The 6566-nt window shown below is 33.7% G+C and overlaps 1 long non-coding RNA gene across 1 annotated transcript; it reads left to right on the top strand.

Annotated features, from left to right (window-relative positions):
- Positions 1–5172, top strand: LOC118749254. The gene is made up of 3 exons (XR_004994188.1): positions 1–30; positions 4667–4835; positions 4896–5172. It is a non-coding gene; the product is annotated as an uncharacterized LOC118749254 (long non-coding RNA).
- Positions 5173–6566: the final 1394 nt, after the last annotated feature.

The raw sequence follows: 6566 nt of genomic DNA, 5'->3' as shown, positions 1-6566 counted from the left end.
TGAACTCAACGAAGTACCGTACTCAACGTGGTAATGATAAATGTTCTCTTATATTCTTCAAATCGTATAGGGGCGTTTCTTATATGTGTTAATATTTTATGTGATTTTGGATTTAAAATTTAGTTCATCTGCGTAAGTCAGATATTTTCTGAATGTGTTTGGAAAACATGCCAAGGTCTAGTTGATTTTAGTTGTACGTATTTTTATATATGTACAGTCATGTGTAGAATATTGAGACTGCCCAGCAAATTCCTGATGGTTACTTTGAACTTCCAGAATATGCAGTATATATTATAATAATACTTAATAAAAATTTTTTTGTGTAATGAAAATTCAGAAGTATTTATAATGCCGATGTATTCCTTAAGTAAGTATGCACAACAAATTCCCAATCATATTAAAAATTATACAATAACTTTGATTCGAAAAATTTAAGATTAAGGAAGTATACCCCGGAAGAAAATAAACTATAAATAGAATATCTTTATAGTAGATAAATTGAATTAAAATTAGTGTTGTTGGTTGATTGATCAAAGAAGCTGTTAGTTTTAAGTTGTCCCTTTCACAACTGTGGGTTCTTTAATGAGCAGGGAACGGATTTTATGCAAATTGCCTTTTTTTCTGCTAAAGAGATAGAGTATATTCGATTAAGAATGTCCATGATTTACATAGCTTTACCTGATTCCATATATACACATTTGATGTTGCTTTTTTTAAGATATTTGCCTTTTTTGCCTTTTCTAACTTTAATTTAAAAGGGCAAGGAAAAAGTCCTTATTCCTGATAATATGAAAGTTTTAAACGTTCCAAATTTAAATTGGACGCCACTTGTATCAACTCACGCCGAGCGCACGTTTAGTACATTCAACGCTTTTCTTCGTGAAAATCTAATAAAAATGCTGCCAGAAAACTTCAAAATGCATCTTGTGATTCAATGCTACTACAACTATAGAGATTAAAGTTTCGTGAGTTAAAAACTCGAAAAGAGAAAAAAGTCAAAGGTTCAAAGTACAAGTTTTGCATACAATGAAACTAGTTCATAGTTTTTCTCTTTTTACTTGTGAAATAAACATTTTTAAAATAAATATATGTATTTTTTGATTATTTTTCGGTTTTTGTCTTTTTTAAGTGCTTTCTTTTGCCTTTTTTTTGCAATTTCTAGTGCCTTTTCCTACCTATTTCGCTATTTGATTTTACCATTTCTAGCCGATCTCGTTATTTTATTTTGCCTTTTTTATAGGTTTTTAGCTCCTGAAAATCCGTTCCCTGGTAATGAGTAAGCAGTCAATATTCAATAGTCAATATTCAAAAGACCTTTTTTGTGGTCTTAATATTTTACACATCACTGTATGTACGTACTAACTACATATGTGCATATGTCAACTTGAATCTTGGATCTTGATAATTAAAATTTCCGCGAAAAGCACCATCATAGGTATGACTTAATTATTTTGGGGCTGCCTAAAGCTTTGGTTTCCTCCGAAAACGGTGCCGTAATATTACGTCCGTACCTTACCGAACTCTATTCTCAACGCTAATAGCAGTACCGCTTTTATGTAAAGTGAAATTAACGTATAAGCTCTCTGATAAACAAAAAATTTTCAGATAAAACTGTCACCGTTTTTGAAATATTTAAATTTTTTTGAATTAAAAAAAATCGTGCCTTTTCATGTACTTTCTTTAACTGCAGCTACAAACCAGGCTATACATAGTAAACTTTTTATGTAAAATACTTCCAGATAGTTGCTTCTACATACTCAAATGCAATGTAGTTAAAATATATTGAGGAACCATCATAATATTAGGACTATTTTGGGATTTTTACCTCCTTGATATTTTCTTCCCCAACTTTGACTATCTCGGCCGAAAAAAAATGTACTGAGCTATAACTTTACATTACATAAAAAAAATTGCTCATTTAATAAAGATTTCAGAAAGGTGCCACTCTTACTGTTTCACATAGAAAAAAAAAGTTATAGCCGCTTTTGTGGGCAAACGACTGAGACACGCTATAATGTATTTGATAGATGGGTAAGGCTTCCACAAGTGGGCACCGAATTTACCAACATTAATATTTTTCAATGATATTCAGGCAGCGCCGAGTTTTGTAGTCGAACAGTACACTGTGTAATTTTTGTTGCAAAATTCCAAATATTTTTTTTTTAATCAACGATTGTAAATTTTTGCAGTGTTTCGGAAATTTTTATTTTTTTTTGAAAGTAAGTGTCCGAATGAAAAAATTTTTTAAGTGCAGATTTACGAAACATTAAACTATACAATGAAAATATTTGCGTTACAAAAATATATTTTTTTTGCTTTGCAATAAATTTTTTATGAAAAATTTAGCTTTTAAACAATTTCTGCGCCTCGTGGACGAAAATTTTTAACAATTACTTATGTAATAAACATTTCTGAACTTAACTATGAAAAAAAATGCGTGCATTTCGATATAGTTTGGTCGGAATGAATTTTTATTTGCCAGCGTGCGCGCCCGACTCGAGTGGCTCCATTTATTTGTTCCCGCCGAAGAGCATTTTCGTTTTGAATTGTTTTTGAATAAATTTTGTCCTTAAGACAGCCCCAGTAGAAAAAATCTAATGGATTCAGGTCTGGCGATCGAGCGGGCCACGTGATTGGCCCGTATCGTCCAATCCATCGGCGAGCTCTTAATTCACGCCCGTAGTGAGCAGGGCACCCGTCATTTTGCAGCCATAGTCTTCGCCGCAGGTTTAAGGGTACATCTTCTAAAAGAGTTGGAAGCCGTTCCTGAAGGAACTCTAAATAACTGTGAGAGTTGAGCGTTGGCGGCAGTTCCACAGGTCCCAATATCGGACAATTAAAAATACCGCACCATAAATTTATTTTGTACCGGTACTGCGAATGATCTTCTCTCATTTCGTAAGGATCGTCTATCTGCCAACTGTGCAGGCTATGTAAATTAAAATAACCATCACGTTTGCATGATGATTCATCGCTCCAAATTATTTTATTAAAAAAGTTGCGGTTTGATTCATGCATTCGCAACATTTCACGGCATAATCTAACCCTCGACAGGTAATCTCTTTCTTGTAGAGCCTGAACACGTTGAATGTGGTTGTGAACTGTAGTTTTTGGTATTCCCGTCCTTCTTTCCATCATTCTCACTCAAGTCGATGGACCTAGTTCCACTCCCTCTAACACAACTTCAACATCTACCGTTGCAGGACATCCTGTTTAGCTGCCACGCCTTCCAGGTATGCGACCTTAAAAAAGTGAAAAATGATAGTTAACAAGCAAGCAAACAGGAAAGGTGTAAAAATCACTTACCTTCATATATTTCTCTATGGGTCCGGGCGAATACTTCACGACCCGGATGCCGACGATTGGGATATCGCTATGCATAGAGTCTTTGAGCAGCTCTGGCATTACAGCAAGCTTCACCGTAAATTAGGTGAATATCCGCAAATTCATGCGACGTATACTGCGTGTTCTCTGTCATAGTATTAATAACACAATTTTCGAAGGGCCTAATTTCACTAATTCCGGTAAGTAACATAAAATAATGTCAGGAGCAGGTAATAATGTACCTTTGTACTATTTAGCATGCCATTGGTCGGTAACAAGACCAACTTAAATTTAAATCTATTAAATACATTCTAGCGAGTCTCAGTCCTTTGCCCACAAAAGCGGCTATAACTTTTTTTTCTATTCGAAACAGTAAGAGTGGCACCTTTCTGAAATCTTTATTAAATGAGCATTTTTTATGTAATGTAAAGTTATAGCTCAGTACATTTTTTTCACCAGAGATTGTCAAAGTTGGGGAAGAAAACATCAAAAAGTTAAAAATCTCAAAATAGTCCTAATTTTATGAAGGTTCCTTAATATATTTTAACTAAATTGCATTTGAGTATGGAGAAGCAACTATCTGGAGGTATTTTACATAAAAAATTTACTAAGTATAGCCTGGTTTGTAGATGCAGTTAAAGAAAATACATGAAAAGGCATGTTTTTTAATTATAAAAAATGTAAATATTTTAAAAACGGTAACAATTACCTGACAATTTTTTGTTTATCCGAGAGCTCACCCCCCACCCCCCCCAACCTACCTTCCTCTAAAGTTTGGCACGTTACTTCTGGGACACCCTGTATACATGGCAACGTTTTTGACAATGTAAAGTTAGAACCGCTGTTTACGTTACCGCTTTCGAGGAAACCTAAGCTTTAGCCCAAGAGCTCCATGTTTTTCAATGCTAGTATGATCGAACAACTGAGTCTAAATACTACGAGTAAAAATTATCGAAAAATTAAATAGTCACGTATAACAATTAGTTTTGGTAAAAAAATTATAATAAAATAAGATTGAAATATGATGGAAAAATGAAAATGTAAAGATGTCTAGTTTATTATGATCTAAAGCAAAAGTCGTCCAATAAAGATCATGAAGCCCGTCGAAAAGGCATACAACTGTTATCAAAATCTTGACTTCCTCCAGCAATAAAGTTACTAAATATTTTTCGCCAAAATTAAACTTGGAATTCTAAAAATATGTTAACATTAATTTCGTTGTATCCTCCTTTCGAAAAAGTTGACAACGAAAGGTACATACTTTCATATGCGCAAGATCAAAATAAGGACGCCCCTAACATTGGCATATTATTTTAAAAAAATTTACTATTTGAATAAATAGATACGCAAGACGAAACATCTTCATCATCAGAGACTACGCCGACAAGTTTGACGAGAAAATCGAAACCACCATTTGTGGCACGTAAAGGCGGCAAGTCCGGCACCAGTGGCAAACGTCATGTTCGCAGTTCCAGCGGTTATTCGAGTCACAACGAAGAAACTACGTTTAGGTAAGAAATTATACTCGCAATCTTCATAAATTAATTTTTTTTTCTTTTGTTACAAATCAGCATATCCAACTATCCTCCAAATTATCAGGATCACATAAATCCCCCGGCGCGTTTTTCAGACATCAACGACAAATCAAAAACACAAACTTCACCACGGGTGCGGGGAAATCAGAAGTTACAACGGGAGGCATTTCAAATCAATGTGTAACAAAAACGAACTAACATAAGTTTCAGGAATGAGCATTCAAATTAAATAGCGAATTAAGTTGAAAGAAGCGATGTAATACTACGTTCAAATTGACGAGCTAAACATGTTAAATGGGCTTGAACCAGTTAAATGAACAAAACACGTTCATAAACAAGTTAAATCGCATGCAATTGTTGTTGGAAAATTTAACCAGTTAAATCATTTAACTCGCTTGAAAACCAGTTCAACGCAGAGTTGTATCGGAAAGCTTTCGGTTCCGGCCAATCAGAAAGACCCAAAAGCTTTCATTTGACACGCCAACGTTAAAAAAATTTATATTCTGAAAAATATAAAAAATTAAAAATTATCAAAAAATATCAAAACTGTATGCATGTCTGCCCGCCAAAAAAGAGGCCAAGCCGGTAATTAGTTATTTCCCATGAAGTCTCATCGTACGCAGAGATAAATAGTGCATACGAACTAAACATTTTGATGTCTCTAAGTAATCCGTATGCGTTAATATCATGAAGCAGACATTCGCACAAAACAAATTGAAACACAAAAACGTGATTGTTAATATCTTTTTTTTTTAATTTTTATTGGTAATCAAACCGCCAAAGTTAACTTCAAATGTGCAATGTGGACGATTGTGTTTTCCAAAAAGCTCTTTTTCATTTAACAAGTTGAATGGGGCCAATTTGAACGTAATATAACTCAAGGGAAAATTATATGTACTTAATGCCGTTAATTATTTGAAAGAGCCGTTGAACAAGTTTTGAGTTAAGTTTATTAGTTTTATATGCATATAATATAATAATTCAGGAGATTCGAAGTTTTCCTAGAAGTGTTAAGTAACAAAAATACAGCATAATTTATCAGGGAGTACCTCTTTGGTAATTTTGTTATAATTTAAACCAATCACAAACATTATGAGTATGGGTGCATTCGAAAACGTCAAAATACAAAGCATCAGTCTCTTTTATTCCTTAAGGGTATTCAAGCACTTGTTTTAAACGCGAATGCAGCCAAACGAAATGTTCTGTAGTTGATTCAGAATGATCTGTTGATCTTGATTGCAAAGCAAACGAATCTGTGAAGGGAACTTGATTGTGTTTAAGAGCAAAATTGGTAGAAAAGTTATTTTTGTGATTTCCTTAAAATACATGTGCAAAGAATTTTAAGATGAAGTTGCATTAATATTCTATATGGAAAACCCGGTTTATTCGATATTCGAAAAATCACGATTCCAAAAAAAAACAGCCCAAAAATTTGTAAAAAAAAAACGGTTAACCTCAGTAGATTGTAATGCCAAATGTGCGCAACCACGGTTAGATATTAGTTTTCAACTAGGTTGCGCAAGTTAGACTTTTTCTTATAGTGCGGTTTATAAATACTGATTGAATGCATCCTATGTGTATGTAAGTTTAGAATGGTTTGTGTATTTAAAAAGCTACTCTCAGTTTTCAAAAGTAATGCAAATTCATGATTTATTAATAAAAGTTTTGCTCACTAGTGGCATTCGAGTTTTGGCACTCCCTTACGAA

This window comes from Rhagoletis pomonella, unplaced genomic scaffold (genome assembly GCF_013731165.1).
Source record: "Rhagoletis pomonella isolate Grant_MI unplaced genomic scaffold, Rhpom_1.0 Rhpom_scaffold_00014, whole genome shotgun sequence".
NCBI classification, from domain to species: Eukaryota; Metazoa; Arthropoda; class Insecta; order Diptera; family Tephritidae; genus Rhagoletis; species Rhagoletis pomonella.
Note: the sequence above shows the minus strand (reverse complement) of the source record. Positions and strands in the feature narration are given on the sequence as shown.